Source organism: Perognathus longimembris, chromosome 25, assembly GCF_023159225.1.
Source record: "Perognathus longimembris pacificus isolate PPM17 chromosome 25, ASM2315922v1, whole genome shotgun sequence".
NCBI classification, from domain to species: Eukaryota; Metazoa; Chordata; class Mammalia; order Rodentia; family Heteromyidae; genus Perognathus; species Perognathus longimembris.
This window is the reverse complement of record NC_063185.1, coordinates 17,849,588-17,865,429: the sequence shown is the minus strand read 5'-3', so window position 1 is coordinate 17,865,429 and position 15,842 is coordinate 17,849,588. Positions and strand designations below refer to the sequence as shown.

Genomic DNA, 15,842 nt, shown 5'->3' with positions numbered 1-15,842 from the left:
TGTGTGTGTCTGATCCCGACATCACGGAGCAAGGGGGCTTGGGAGGCTAAAGAGGACCTATGGGTGGAGGGAATCTTATTTTGTTTTGGTGGTGATCTTAGTGTGAGCCAGAAGATACTCTTACAAACGCCCCTGGGTCCTGCCTGCGGTTTGACATCTGTGTATTAATCAAGGCCCTGAGGCTACAGCCAGCCAGCTGTGAGCACACCTAATCACCTCCCCACCTAGACCATATTTCTCCATCTCGTCCACGAGAACAAAATGACAGTTTGCCACATGGCTCACTGAATCCAAACCCAAACGTCTATGGCGTTCAACGGGCCCACCAATCAAGCCCATCAACTTTCAGGTGACAAAAGGCAGTTGGATATGATCACAACCAAAAGGAAGACAAGGAATGATAGGAAGGAATGAAGGAAGAACAGCACAAAGAAAAGAGAGAACACTAACCTGTCTCTGGAAAAGTGGGAAGATACAAGGATTATTTCAGGAATGGTTCCATTCTAAACTTTATTCACGGTCTTTTTCTTCAAGTTTTTCTACAGGATATCTGTGCTATTTAATAGTATGAGCAGAAAGTTTCCTCAAAATCAGAGAGAGAGAGAGAGAGACAGAGAGACAGAGAGAGCGTGCGCACATCAATTTCTTTCTAACATTGATTTAAAGGCTGACTACCCTCCTTTTAATTAGATTTCATTTTCTAGCTAATTGAAATTTGACATGGTATTTATTATGATTAAAAAAAAAATGAATGGCAGACCTTTGCCAGCCGCCCTTCTCCCACAGAACCACAGAAAACAACCACCCTGCTGTTTCTTGTTGAAGTCTCTTAATCTGCAAGCACAACAATCCTTCCCCAGAGGCCGCCCAGGTAAGCCAAGGGATCTTTCCCGGTGTGCCTCTGCTTCAAGAAGGTTCTTCCTGAACCCCATTCCCAAGTCTCTGCCTGCAGAGGGGAGGGGAGCGCGTGAGCTGAGCCCCCTCCTCCCTCCGTGGGCTCCATCCCTGGCTCCCTTCCTGCGGCTGAGTGGCGGTAGACACTGGGCTGAGCTGGACATCCACACTGGGCAGAGCTGCCAGCATGAAGGCAGATCCAATCTTAGGACAGCAGGCTCCTCTGAGTGGCTGCCAGTGTCACTGCCCCAGAGGAAGGCTCGTGCCGGAGTCCTCCCTTCCCAGGTGCTCCCGTCCTCCCTCCCTCCTTTCCTTCCGCAGACGCACAGCTTCAGGCTTGCAGAACCTAAAAATAAATATAACCACCCCTTGTCACCAATGCAAACAGCTCTGAGCTTATTCACACAGCTTCGAGCTTGACTAGCTTTGGAGAAATCCTGCAGTTGGCGGGGTGTGTGTGTGTGTGTGTGTGTGTGTGTGTGTGTGTTCCAATTTCTTCTCTCAACCACGCTATTTCCCTCTTCTTGGAGGATTCTAGACCATCTACTTCCTCCTTCCTTCCTTCCTTCAGCTCACAATCCAGACAGTCTCTCAGCGCTGGTGCCAGTTACCGGAGAGTTGCAGGTGAGAAGATTCCATTACTTGTGATCATGGGGGTCCAGAGTGGAACAACCGTGAGCCAAACCCCTTGCCTTTGAGAGGAAGGGACGACACCCGCGCGCCCTGGCTCCGATGAGCGTGGCCCACCCCAGGTGCCGTCTTTAGAGTCGAACCTGCTCAACTGCGTGCGAAGCCATCTTCCCCAGAACACAAGAGGGGAGGACCCAGACCTCAAACCGCACAGCACCTGCTTGGGCACTGCGAGGATTCCCTTAGAGAAACGCAGAGTAAGGACTTGAGACTTCCTCGCATGCTCTAAGCACCCCAGGAGAGGCTATCTGGGGGTCGGCCGTGGTACAGATCACAAACTCACTGTGTAGGTCCCAATGCCCTGCAACCAATCTGCAGGCGATGGGAGGCCGCTTCCACCCTCTCCCTGGGGCGCAGGCGTGGTGCACGCTGCCTTCCCCCCCCCCCCCCCCCCCGGAGACCGCGGAGCTGCCAAAGGGCCCCTGCGGGGAGAGAGCTCCGCTGCTGCTGTTGGGTGTCCTGCCGCAGCCCCCGCGAGGACGGAAATGCAAGAAGCGCTTCCTACGGTCACGCTCTGCTTGAGAAATCAATAGAATTCATCCCCAATAGAGTGCCCTCATTAATGTGATCTCATTTTAGCGTGCGCGCATACTCCGGCAGGTGGTCAAAGCCGGGCCGGCACTTGATGCAACGCAAAGCGGGGGGGGGGGGGGGGCAGCTGCGGCCAGGCAAACGTCTGAACAGTGGGGACGCCATACAATCATCATGGCACCTTGGGGCCTCTCAGACAGAGAAAGGACGGTTTACATGGAGGATGAGGTAAAATAGGATTCGACAAAAGTGGAGAACACTGGGTATTTGGAGGGAAGGCTTCCAGCCAGTCAGACCTGACTTAACAATGGGTTCGCCCTGGCTCTGACTTCGTCTCATGGACTCTCAGTCTGCCCTCTAGTAAGATGGAAGTGAATAGTGATCTCATCTCACAGGACATTAGCAAGAATTAAAACACGGTAAGGAAGCACTAAACGTGGTACCTGATGCGGGGTCAGCACACAGTAATAGGTAGTGATGACTACTTTATAAAAATGATGCCCTATTATCGGAGTTCTGAAGCATCCAGATTTCCCACTGGGATATTTATATTCCATGAGGCATGCCAAGGTGATAGAAAAGAAGGTAAATTTCAGCTAAGAAAACATGACCGCATAGGAACAGGAAATCCAAGTTAGGGACTCAGAAAAGGTGAGTTATTGCTGCTCATACTAGTGTGTTTTTTTCAAATAACTTTCACTCCTGTCTGTATTACGTCATATTAGACTGCTATACTAATTTCCATTTCTGTCTATCCAACATGCCTAGTTATAAGCCATTTTATAGGCCTCTCTCTATAAAGGTATAAAACGATGCCCCATTCCCAGGATTTAAGGAAAACTTTTGAAAGTGCATGGGGCAAACGGATATTCACTTCTGTGAAATATAGTTATCTCCAATGCTGTAGGAATCCCAGTAAAATGCAATGCAATCCTAGGGACTTTTGCACACACCACTGCATGCCATCCTTAGATTTCCATTTAACGGAAACATGGAATGGAATCAAGCGTATCTATGTTTCTTAAGCACAGTATGGACCGTCATCTGCCATTGGTTCAAACTCAGCGTGATGGATGGCCGGCGGGAAGTTTGCTTTGTTACTGAGCCTCCTCTTCCCTAACCATAAACTACAAAGGTTGGGATGGCGTAGAGGGGCTCGTGGATCTCTTTCAGCTCTACAGCTTCGTGATTCTCTTGCTGAGCTCCAGTAAGAGGAGCCTTGGGTTCACGATCTTTTCAGCATCATCTCCTCCTCATCAAATCATCCCATTACAGATTTTTTTTAAAACATTTTTTTTTTAATCAAGGGCTAATTTGTACAACAATTATTCCTGTCCAGCCAACCCTTTCCTGGCCGTAGCTCTGTAGGCCTGGAGAAAGGGAGGGAGGCAGAAGCCCGCCATCTGTCTTGTTATACTTCAGGCTCTGTTTTTGAATGGTTGCCTAGGATAAATTTAATTAGGAAAATAAGCCTGTTGGGGGGGAAAAAGAAATCACAGGACACACTGCAAAAACAGAAAAGAAAAAAAAAGTAGAGACTTCTGGGTAAGATTGGTTTACCCTAAAATATCCAGAAGCTATAGCTGAATACGGGCACCTTAAAGTCCACAATGGTTTTCACAGGGCCCAAGTTCCTCTGTGCTGCCCGTCCAGGGCGGGGGGGGGGGGGGGCTGCCTTTATGACTGAACTTTGACTTCTGACACCTTCTCCCTTTTCTCTCTTAGACGGTCCCCAATATACTTCACTCTTCCTGTGTCTGTAGGAAAACTCTTCCTTTGATGTTCTGCACCTATTTTTCTGACTGAACCACTTGAGTCTGGCTTGGGGGGGGTGGCCCTCTATGTCATCTCCTGCGGCCTAAGGCGTGGGGCTGAAGGCCTAGGTTGATTCATTTCACCCATTGAGCGGCCCATCGTTGCTCAATCAATAATCGTGTGTGGAGCACTAGGATAATGACATGGCTCTTGCTGGCTGTGTGTGTGTGTGTGTGTGTGTGTGTGTGTGTGTGTGTCTTGGAAACTAGCATACAACATGGGACATACAACAAAAAGCAAAACTGATTGGTGAAAGGAATGAAGGAATGAAACCAGCCCTGGATGGCATGAAGATAAAGGCAGCGGATGGCTTGGTAATGGTCCTTTTGTGGACCATCAAGTTATTCACCATGTGTCGAGATTTTGGCACACAGTATCTCATGGATACCTCCCCCCATCTCTACTGTAAGACGCATGTGAAGTCATAGAGACTATGGGCAAGGCAGGAAGGATTTCAATCCAGAGAGACTCCTCTCTAGACACACAACCACAAGGCGGCTTCATTTTAAAATACGATTGTAGGACTAAGGGAAGTGGTGATACAGCGCTTGTGGGCAGTTACATTTTTATCTCGTCCTTCCCATCCCAAAGATTTTCTTAAAATATACAGTTTTAGTGTTATTGTTATGGTGCTATGCAGATAGGTTACCATTTGATAAATCAGGTAATAAGTATATTTCTTTTTTGGACAATGTCAGACCTTTCTTTGTGCTTCCTTGCCCTTGCCCCCAGATAGGTTATATTTTATATTGTTTCACATCCTTCAATCAAGTATACACATCTCTACAAAGATTCTTGCTTTCTCAGTATTTTGACTTGATGGTTCTCATTTCACCAGAAAGATGGAAAGTCAAAGTCTCTAGATCTGAACTTTTGATGTAGTGTAGGAAAGTTGCTTAAAAAAAAAAAAAAGACAAGCTTGGGCCTGTAATCCTAGCTCCTCAGGACACTGAGCTCTGAGGATCACTGTTCAAAGCCAGCCCAGGTAGGAAAGTCCGTGAGACGCTTATCTTCCACTAATCACACAAAAAGCTGGAAGTGGCGCTGTGGCTCAAGTGGCAGAAGCGCTAGCCTTGAACAGCAAGAGGCTCAGGGACAGTGCCCAGGCCCTGAGTTCAAGCCTCAGGACTGGCAAACACAAAACAAAAAATAGACAAACGAGGACAATGGTGGCTGTCAAAACCCATCTGTGCACATCAGTGGACATAATAACACAGGGGAAGCTGAGATACTTGTCACCCTTGTGTGGAGAGCCTCCTGGGTCAGAGCTGTCGATGGTGGAGACCGGAAGAACCAGGAGTTTCTAGGGCAACGCTGCCGGAAGGGCCTCTCAGCAGGCAAAGGAAGAAGCACCCGTCGGTTCGCATTGTATGGTGCCCTGTCTACGTTTGGCGGGAACCTTCATTGCACTAGTATGAAGAATGCTAATGCTCTCAATTACACCTAAATTAAGATAAAGCAGTAACCTAGTTACTGCAAAAGTGGTTTTATTTATAGACAGCAATTTAATCTTTAATATGCAGCCACCATCTGTAAAACGACTTAGCGCCATCTATCCCGTTTATGTCTTTATTATCCTCTTGTAAAAACACACGCAGCATTCGTGGTTGAAGATGGGAAATGAGTGCTTGCTCTAATACTTTCTTTCTTAAGCTTAAAAATGTGGATGTAATTACAGTGGATACATACATTTCTCCCCAAATGTCCTCCATCGATTATATCCCATAATGAAATTAACCGCATCTCTGCAGAAAGGAAAAGCAGCTTTATGATGGCTGAATTGCTGAAGAGGAGAATATATTTTTCCCCTCTTATAAAGCATGGGTTGGGGGTAGAAGAAAGGTATGGAGATAGGTGGAAGAGAGAGAGAAGAGAGAGAGAGAGAGAGTCCTGTGTTTACAACTGTCTACCTTTTTGTTTCTCAGAAGCAAGCAGGCCAGCCAGGTGGCAATGGCTCATGCCTGTAATCCTAGCTACTTAGGAGGCTGAGACCTGAGGATCACAGTTCAAAGCCAGCCCAGGCAGGAAAGTCCGTGAGACTCTTATCGCCAATGAACCACCAGAAAGCCAGGAGTGGCGCTGTGGCTCAAAGTGATAGAGCACTAGCTTTGAGCTGAAGAGCTCAAGGTGCCCAGGGCTCACGGGTCAGGGATGTAGAGATGGATGTCTTGGGCTGGAGTATCTGCTCTGAATTTGAGCAAATTCTTAACCTTCCTTCCCTTCCTTCCCCCTCCCCCCACCCAATCACTCAGATGCAGGTAAGAATAGTAACTCCCAGACCGTGCCACCATTAAAAAGACGTCTTTCCTGGAATGCTCACAAGTGTCTGTCACCTACAGTGCATTCAGCCCGTGTCGGGTTGTTATGACTGCTGCTCCGTGATTGGTACCGCGGCTGCTATTCTTATCAGCTATCTGCCTGTCATCATTAAACCAGGGACTCCGGAGGCTACAGAAGACTGGAAAATGGGGGGCTGGCACACCGTGAGGTGAGGGTTTCTTGTGAAAGGAGGCCAGGGGGGAGGTGGCTAACGGCCAGATATGGCGGCACCGCACAGAGATTCCGGGCGCCATCTGTGTTGCCAACAGGGCAGGCCTCACTGAAGAAGGCTTCCAGGGAGAAAGGAGATGGAAATGAAGCTTTCCTATCTGCCACAGAGGGATGAAACATCTCTCCTCCTTAGCTGTGTGCGCCTCCGTGCATCCGATCTTTGGAAAAGACCCTTCCATCTTCGCTTAATTCCCCTCCCTGGCTGACAGCCGCCCACCTTGCAAGTACAGAGAGGAAACAGAGCCACGGCACGGAGCCACAGGTCCTTAAGCCGCAGTGGCTGCCAGGAAAACGCCAGCTCTCGCGGCAGCAGCATATGGAGGAAGCTGCTGGAAAGGCAGAGGTAATGTTTACAGCAGGTGAGTACTAGAAACTTCCTTGGAGAGGCCAAATCACAGCTTGCCCTGAAAGCTACATAGACTCATTGATGGTTTCCTCCCCGGCAAAATGCTGGCTTTCCTACTGTCCCTCATCTGACAAGTATGTGGACACAATTCAAAACCCCTCCTGGAGGGCCTTGAACTCCCTCCCAGTCAAGGGTGGTCCCATTCCAAGAAGCATCGTCTGGAGTAAACTCTTGGCTAAGTCTTCAATACCTTTTTTCATTACCTTCTAGGTTTCTAAGGGACTCATGGCTTTTCTGGACCAAATCGACGTTCCACATTCAAATGCTTGCTTAAATATCCCCTTCGAATGGGTCCAAAGTTGTGAATGCAAGACTTGAACTTGGTTATCATTTCCAAAAGATACTCCTCCAGAACACTAGTATCTGCTATCACCAATTCCTTTCCTCCAAATCTCCTCCTTCATTATTGGCCAAGATTTAAACAACCTACATTGAAATGATGATGACCTTTCCCCATTTGCTGGTGGGTAACAGTCATTTCAACCTCTTACTAGGATGGTATTTTCTTGAGAGCAAGGCCTATTGTGATGCTGATACAATGCATGGTTTGCCTTGTTTAATCACAGCACTGTAACTGGCTTTATATGTTATAAAAAATTTCCAAATGTAGAGAGAAATCTTAATTTCTACCTTTAGCCATTTTTATGGCATCTGCTATTCTTTAAAAATAACCAACTAGCTTTGGAGATGATATTAAAACAAAGGGCCATCCATTCAGAAGAACCGAAAAGAAAACCTCTATGATAACATACTTACTTTTATATAATTAGAGCATAAAATCATCTCTTTGGAAACAGTAAGAATAGGCACCTATAGGGTACCATAGTGTTGGGCACTGGCTTGCAGCTTTAAGAGGCGGTCCTAGCTCTAACCAGCCCCGCCTCCCGCCTCAGACCGCGTGTGTGCCAAGATGGCCGCAGGTGATCAACCCAGAGGCGGTCCTGTAGGCTGTGAGGTCCGCCCTTAGGGGAAGTCCCATGACGCCACCTTTGATGGACAGCCTAACCAGCCTATCACAGTGCCTAGCTAGCCGCTCCAAATCCCTCCCCTTCCCAACACCATTATTGCTTTATAAATGCAACCCCAGAATAAATCCTCAGACGTGGCTTCGACTTCTCCCCGGAATCATCTGCGTGTCCTGTGTCCTGCCTTAAACGTAAGGGGGGCTCGGGGTGGGCGGTTTCGCGACTCTACCTCTTCTCGGCTCTACTCCCTGGGATACGCTCAGTGCTTCTCCTGCCGGCAGGAGAAGCGGCCGGAGCCGAGTATCCTCGACACCATAGGGGAAGATATGGGAATCCAGAAAAATGAGGAAGTTGTACCCTAAAATGTACTACATAAATTTGGCTTACATGTACAACAAGATCCCTGAAAACATTTTAAAATATAAATGTTAGAAGAAAACAAGTACATCCAATTTGATACTCCAGAGTAATTACTATGTAGGATGAAATTTGTAGCTCTTTAACAGCCGATTCAGAGGGAATGGTAGTTTTGGGACAGCCAACCAAGGAGCTGAATCCAGGGGGATGAGTAGAATATGGGACCCAGTGGGTCTTAGGCTGCATGACAACTTGGTGTTGATATTGATGTATTCATTCAACAAGTTCTTCTTGAGTATTTACCATGAGCCTGTCTTCCCCTCAGCTATCTGGGAGAACAAGGGAGTGTTTACAAACACGTTTGGATGTGTAAGAATCACTCGAGAAACTTAAGTTCCTCTGTGTGGCTTTGCCTCGGACTCGGCACCAATGTGAGTCTCAGGCAAGCAATCCGCCTGTTTAATGAACAATTCAGAAGAGTCTGATGTGGGTGTAGAGTGGACACTCTTTGGCTAAACTGTGGTCCAGGAAGAGGAACAAGTCGTCATGATCCTCCTGTCTCACCTCCCAAGTATGTTAAGATTGTAGGAAAGCACCACCAGCTAGCAGACAAGTAGAGTTCCGTGACTGCTGCATTGATGAAGGCAGGTTTGTGGCATTAAAGAGGGGGTACATGGATGTAGCCCCTGTGTGCACAGGTGCTATGGACAGCTTTTTAGAGGAATGAATGTTCAAAGCGAGGTGGAAAGATGAGAGCAGAGAGGAGGACAAGAGGCATTCTGGACAAATAGTGACCTTAGCAGTTCAATCCAGAGTGAATTAGCTAAAGGTTTGTGCTGGACAATGATCATACACCAACCCCTCTTCAGATGTATCTGTGGAATCAGTAAATAAACAGGCAAATCAAAATTTATTTCAGAAGGCGCTGGTGGGCCCACACCTCTAATCCTAGCTACTCAAGAGGCTGAGATCTGAGGATTTTGGTTCAAATCCAGCCCAGGGAGGAAAATCTGTGAGACTCTTATCTCCAATGAACCACCAGAAAACCAGAAGTGGCGCTGTGGCTCAAAGTGGTAGAGCGCGAGCTTTGAGTGAAAAGGCTCGGGGACCGAGCGCCCAGGCCCTGAGTTCAAGCCCCAAGACTGACCAAAAAAAAATTCATTGATATATGATGTTCACATTCATGGACTCTAGGACCTATGCTGGTAATGAGATATGACTTTGACAAAGCAAGACTCTATCTCACTTACCAAGAAGACGGTTGTTAGAACACCCAGAAACTATTAACCCTTGTTACCCAAGACCCAAGCCAGGAAACAGCTGCGACTTCCATTGCTCCTATGTTATGATCCTATGCCAAGAAATGAATTACACGTGTCCTTCCTGGAGATTTCTTTTCATTTTCCTCCTGGTTGCAGACACACTAGACTGTAATCTTTCAAGATAAACATCCCTGTAGCGAATGTCTGCAGATGCCCACCACGCATTGACCAGAGGACTGGCAAGGACCGATTCACGTGACCCTCTCGACGCAGCCCGCGTGGGAGTTTCAGTGCCCAGGTCCCGCTGAGCGCGTGCTCAGCTGTGTGGTCTCGAGCCAATGACACAAACTCTCTGTGCCCGTCAGTGGAACGGCACCAAACAGGTAGCCCCTCTGAACGCCTCTGCCTGACACTCCACGCGTTACGGCAAAGGAACATTGCAAGAAGAAGTAATTCATCTCCTGGGGAGAAAAATAAGATAAGCTTTTGCTTTCAGTCTACCTTGTTCCGCAGTTACCCTTTGCAGTGATCAGATCTGAAGAAAACACAAAACTCCACGTGGAAAAACAAACAAACAAACAAACCAAGAAGTACCACAAAGCCACATGACCTGTTTAAGCTTTATAAGGATGCATCCTGAGAGAAAATTGAGGAATGGTGTGTGTGTGTGTGTGTGTGTGTGTGTGTGTGTGTGTGTGTGCGTGTGCGAAGCCAAATGATCTGCTTGGCAGTTATAATTTTACCTCTTCAATGACGGAGCCAATTTCCCCCTCCAGCTCTCCTATACACCTCTAATGAATACGTGCTTCTTTGATTAAATTAACATTTTTGTGTAGCTCATTCGCCTGAAACCCCGGCGCCGAGTGGATCCGGCAGCGAGTCCATGACTGCTCGTCAGTGCGCGTGGCCGGCCCGTCACCGCCACCCCCACGGCCCAGTGACGGCCGCGGAAGCACTGAGTTTGGCTAACTGGGTTCTCGGCGGCCACCGTCCCGTTCCCTCGAGGGGGAAGGGCCCAGTCCTCACCCCGAACTGACCCCGCTTCCAAGTGACGGGTGTTTTAATCACACGCCTCCGTTGATGAGTGTCTATCGGCACTGCTGGCCCGGTTTGCGATGGATACGCCCCCCTCCACCCCCCCCACCCAGTGGACACCAAAAGGAATGACATGCCCTCGTTGTCATTACCGGACAGAGTTGCCTTTTCCTAATACGGCACGGGCTGAACCATTAAGCCTTTGGTGATCTTGGAGAGGAACCTGAGTTTCCCACCCCACTCCGCCCAGAAAAAAAAAAAAAATTGTTCGGAATATAAGAATATAATCCACTGGACTTGGATCTGATCCGGAGGGATGAAGTAATGGATGTCACACTGTAAGTCTAAGGCAAGCCTGGTAACGACTGAGCTGCTTAGAATGAGGGTCCGAGGGGCAGGAACATGCTTGCTGTGTATTATTTATTCTATCCTCATCACAACTGTATGAGGGATGAGTGTTACAGATGATGCCAGGCAAACCTTCACACGGTGTTCAAGTGACCGCAAGCAACCCGTTCCCTCCGCCACTTCAGCATTTCTCCTTTCTTTTGTGGGACGGTCCTGGGGCTTGAACTCAGGGCCTGGGCACTGTCCCTGAGTCTTCTTGCTCAAGGCTAGCACTCTAACCACTCTGAGCCACAGCGCCAGTCCTGCTTCTCGGGCGACTAACTGGAGATGAGAACCTCACAGATTTTCCTGTCCAAGCTGGCTTCGGACCGGGATGGTCCGATTTCAGCCTCCTGAGTAGCTAGCTAGGAGGACAGGTGTGAGCCACCGGGACCCGGCTACTTTAGTATTTCTTATTTCAGACGCTTCTCAGTCTCCTGAAGAAACGGAGCCTCGTGGACATTTGCTACCACTTAAACTCACCCCGTGAGTTCCGTGTCCAAGGGAGAAAGAGTCAGGCAAGGAGGGATAAATATGGTTCACATAACACAGGGCCCCTAACACGTAGCACATCATTATTAGAGCATTGTTCTTCCCATAATGCTCTAGTTCCCATCAAATGCTTCTTCTTCTTCTTCATAATGCCCTGGGTTCCCACCCAACCAATTAAAAGAGCTGGGGCAGTCTGTACTCAAGGCATCAAGCAATCAGCACAATGTTTACGGGTGGGGGGGGGTTGGGGATAAGTCCCCCTTACTATAATATCGGCCCTCTGAGGGGACCCCAGGGCTCTCCCAACTCTGGTACGGCCTTCTACGGAGTGTCTGTTTTGCCGTCTTGCCTTTCACTTTCAGATATACTCGCCGTCTGCTTCAAATAGTTTCCTACCTTTTAATCCACTAATGGACGGAGAATGAAACCCAAACCACAGACAGCATCACAAGCACCGGGTGTGCGGGATCCCTGCGGCGCTGCCCGCCCCGATGACCTCACTGCTTCCAGGAACCCCTCCCCGCGCGCGCGCGTGCGCGGTTCTTAACGGGCGACAGGCAGTCAGACCGGTGTCTCCTGGCATCGGGATGGGCAGAGGCCCAGCCTGGCCAGGGATGTCCAGTGAGGTCCGGAAGGAACCGCGAGGAAGGCTTAGCCAGGCTCAGCATGGCAGCCGGCGGTCCTGCTGAGGAACTCTGCGTTCGTCTACAAGGACAGTGCAGAGACAACACGCCATGGTGTGTATGAACTGTGGACTGGGGGACACGAGGACAGTCTCTGGTTTTCTCGCTAAGGAACATCCAGGACCACTCGCGTGTGCTTGACAATTTTCAGTGGATTGCCAACCTCTTCCTATCTGAAGTGTAGGTGCCTTCAAAAAGCCTCTGGCGTGCAGCTGCCGGTAATTATACTGGAAAGCAAAGTGTGGGGGTAAAAACAAACAAACAAGCAAAAACTCCACAGGGGATTATTCTAATAGATACCTGTGGGGAAACAGGTTTTCCTTTGATGTCTGAGACGAAGGAGGGCCCAAAGACAAAAGATTAAAAAAAAAAAAAAAGAAAATGGCAACTCAGTGATGGGATCATTCTGGAAAGAATGGATGGGTCAGCATCCATTTCCGGAGAACAGAAGCCCGCAGTGCTGTTTGGAACGCTTTCTTTGTATCTTATACAACTTGGTTTTTATTTTCTACTTAGGCTCCTGCTCACCGCAGCGATGTCCCCCAAGTGAGCAGTTCTAAGCTGTCGAAAAGCAACTGCAACGGAAAAAAAAGCGGGGGGGGGGGGGTGGAGCAGGATAAGATCAAGGTGTGAACGATCAACTCCCCCACACCGGGGTGTTGGGTTTAACTTTCTGACCTTCTCTGGCAACCACATTAGTAAAGTGCTGATAAAACACTCTGAGCCCGTGGGGCAGGGGGCGGGGGGGGGGGAGTGCGCTTCGGCAGGCCCCGCACAATACGAGATTGTACTTATCTCGGTAATTTCCAGAGGGCACACACTGTGTCATTTCCCCTGTAGGCCAAGTGCTGTGCCTGGTGAAAGCTTTGCTGATTGGGTATTAGGACTTATCCTTAAACCAGAGCCTAATCAGAAATCTCTCCAAAGGCAGTAAGGAGGAAGGACAGAAAAAAAAAAAATCCCCAGGCTTTGCAAGTAGCAACTGGACCTCTTCCCGCGGCCGTGGAGAGGCCCACGCGCTGCTGAGAGCTCTCACTTGGTTAAGGGCCAGTGGAGCAGTTCACACGGGGTGGCCATTCAGATGGCACCTGTCTGGTCCGGGGGCTCCTCAGGGTGGCCCCCGAAGCTGTGCACTTTGTACCCCATCTCCGCTGAAGAGAGGACTGGAGCAGCCCTTGGAGAGGAGGGGAGAGGTGTGCGACCCCCGTGTCTGTCAAAGCCTGGCCCCGTCGTGAAGAACGATGTTGACGGCTGGGACTATGAACCGGGGAGGAGAATTCAGCCGTTTGGACTGCAGAGCAAGGAGGAGTCAGGGGAAATTTTATTTTCAATACAAGCAGCGGAGTTTCCCTAAGTGAGAGAGATGAGGGGAAAGGAAAGGGAACGGTCAGGTAAATAGGGACACAGAGGGGTCCCATCATGGCGTTTCTTGTTCCCATGGTGCCTTGGGCTCCTGCTCTGATGCTTCTTCTTCTTCTTCCCATAATGCTGTGAGCTCCCACTCAAAAGCTTCTTCCCATAATGCCCTGGGTGACTGCTCAACCAATGAAAAGGGCCGGGGTAGGGCATGCACAAACCATGGAGCTAGCAGTGCAAAGCCCAGGGGTGGGGGTGGGGTGGGGGGTGAGGTGGCGGGGGGGGGGGTGAGGGAGGCCAGGGAGGAGCATCATACTATTAAAAAACCAAAAAAGCTCTCCAAGATGATTCATCGCTGGCCTCTCTCAGAGTCTTGCTACGTTCAAAGGAAAGTAGTCTTCCTTTCACATTCAGAGAAGCTTGCTCTGCCTGCTTTAAACACTGTCCTGACTTTCGTTCTTTAATAGAACAAACTAGCCTGCACCCCCAGGCATCCCTGGAGATCGATTTATCTGGGATACAGGTTGAGTGGCTCCTATGGGACCTGAAATGTTATGTATGTTTTGCGTCGGGATTTTTTTTTTTTCCACTCCCAGATCTTTGGAATATTCACAATGTAAATAAGGAGTTAGCTAGGGATGGGACCCAAATTGAAACATGAAATCCTTCTTTTTTTTGGTGCCAGTCCTGGGGCTTGAACTCCAGGCCTGAGCACTGTCTCCGAGCTTCTTTTTGCTCGAGGCTAGCACTCTGCCAACTCGAGCCACAGCGCCACTTCTGGCTTTTTCTATATATGTGGTGCCGAGGAATCGAACCCAAGGCTTCATGTATGCGAGGCAAGAACTCTACCACTAGGCCCTATTCCCAGCCATCCATATATTTTTCAAAAATACATATAATTTATATAAATATCCTAAAGGTTATTCTGTATACTGTTTTTTACTTATTTTGTTCAGGGGACAAAGTGTTATTCTGATGGAACTTTCTACATGTAGCATCATATCAGCACTCAGAAAGCTTCAGATTTCAGAGCAGTTTGAATTTGGGGTTCAGGGTTGGTCTGATGCCCAGTTAATCATGAGTGTTCACAGGTTAAGGGTCTATCACATGACTGAAAAGAATAATAGGCTTAGCAGGAAGGTAGAAGGCAGGCCCTGAGCAGTGACAGAGAGTTCTGGTGAGCCTCAAGCCGGCTGTCTTGTCACAGGAGAAGAAAGATACTCCAAGTTAATTTAGCTTGCAATACAAGCTGTAGCTACCATCCCAAAGTCGCCGCAACCTGACACCCACCTCATAGACATTCTGCGGGACTCACCGCTTGGAATGTGTCCAGCATCCAGAGAAGTTTGGTCTGGCTGGTGGGAAGGCTCATAATGAATTTTTCTAGGATAAGGAAGGCAAGAATTCAGTGCCAGAGGTGAATGTCCCCCCAAATTATCTGTTGATACAGGATAGATACCAAGAAGATAGCTTGAAGCTCACTGCCTTGCCAATTACGTAGCAAGGAATCTTTGTGTGGTTTTTCTGTTATTGTTTTTTAAGCTATGATGGAAATAATACATTGATCTCTCGTCACCACCCAAACCTCTCAGTGAACGCCTTAACGGGAAGGGCCACAGCAGACATGAGGACACGATGACAGAGTTCATCGATGGGCAGCCCTGTTACGACAGGAGCCTCAGAAGGCCAAAGCATGCCATCCGCTTTCGGTTGTTTTTGAACCCGTGATCTCCACGGAGTTGCGCAATGCCAGACACATCCCAGAGAATCCATACACATCTACGTATAGGATTAGAAAGTTAGAAGAATCTGTGGCGGCCTGGTTGGCAGATGAGGAAAGGTGGCTACTTAGCCGCAGACACCGGAAGTCCACATCTGTGCTGTCTAAGCCATGCTTTTTTCCCCCACCAGACCACCCCCAAAGATCCGCTCCCTGCTTATTCCTATGCTTCACGTGAGCTCATCTGATGGCAAGCCCCTAAGCACTCCGGCAATCTAGGCTGGGTTATTACCCTGCTTTATCAATTACAGTTTAAAGGGCAGGAGAGAAATTAGGCCATTTCCATTCTAAACCCCTGTGTGTCTTTTCCTGGTGCTTTTTTCCTAACAGATTTCCATGAAGCATCCTAGGGAGACCCTTCTGACAGTCGGTTCACTTTTTTCATTTACTTATTTTTTTATTTCCAGGCCCTGCTGAAATAATAAGCATTTGATTTTGTGAGAAGTAACAGATTTGAAGGAAAATCGTGGGGGAATTGAAAAACCTAACAGACACTGTGTTTGCACTGAAAACTCCAGTCTAGATCCTAAAAGACATAGACGTCAGTTAGACGACCAGAGAATCAACCCAGTTTGAAGCATGGACCACCCAACAGATAGCCAGTCTGAATCAGAGCATCCAAAATGTCCATCTCATCAG

The 15,842-nt window shown here is 48.5% G+C and overlaps 1 protein-coding gene across 5 annotated transcripts in view; it reads right to left on the bottom strand.

The window, feature by feature from the left end:
* Positions 1 to 15,842, bottom strand: part of Sgcd (sarcoglycan delta) — a 464,814-nt gene that overhangs the window by 110,873 nt on the left and 338,099 nt on the right. The window lies entirely within an intron of this gene.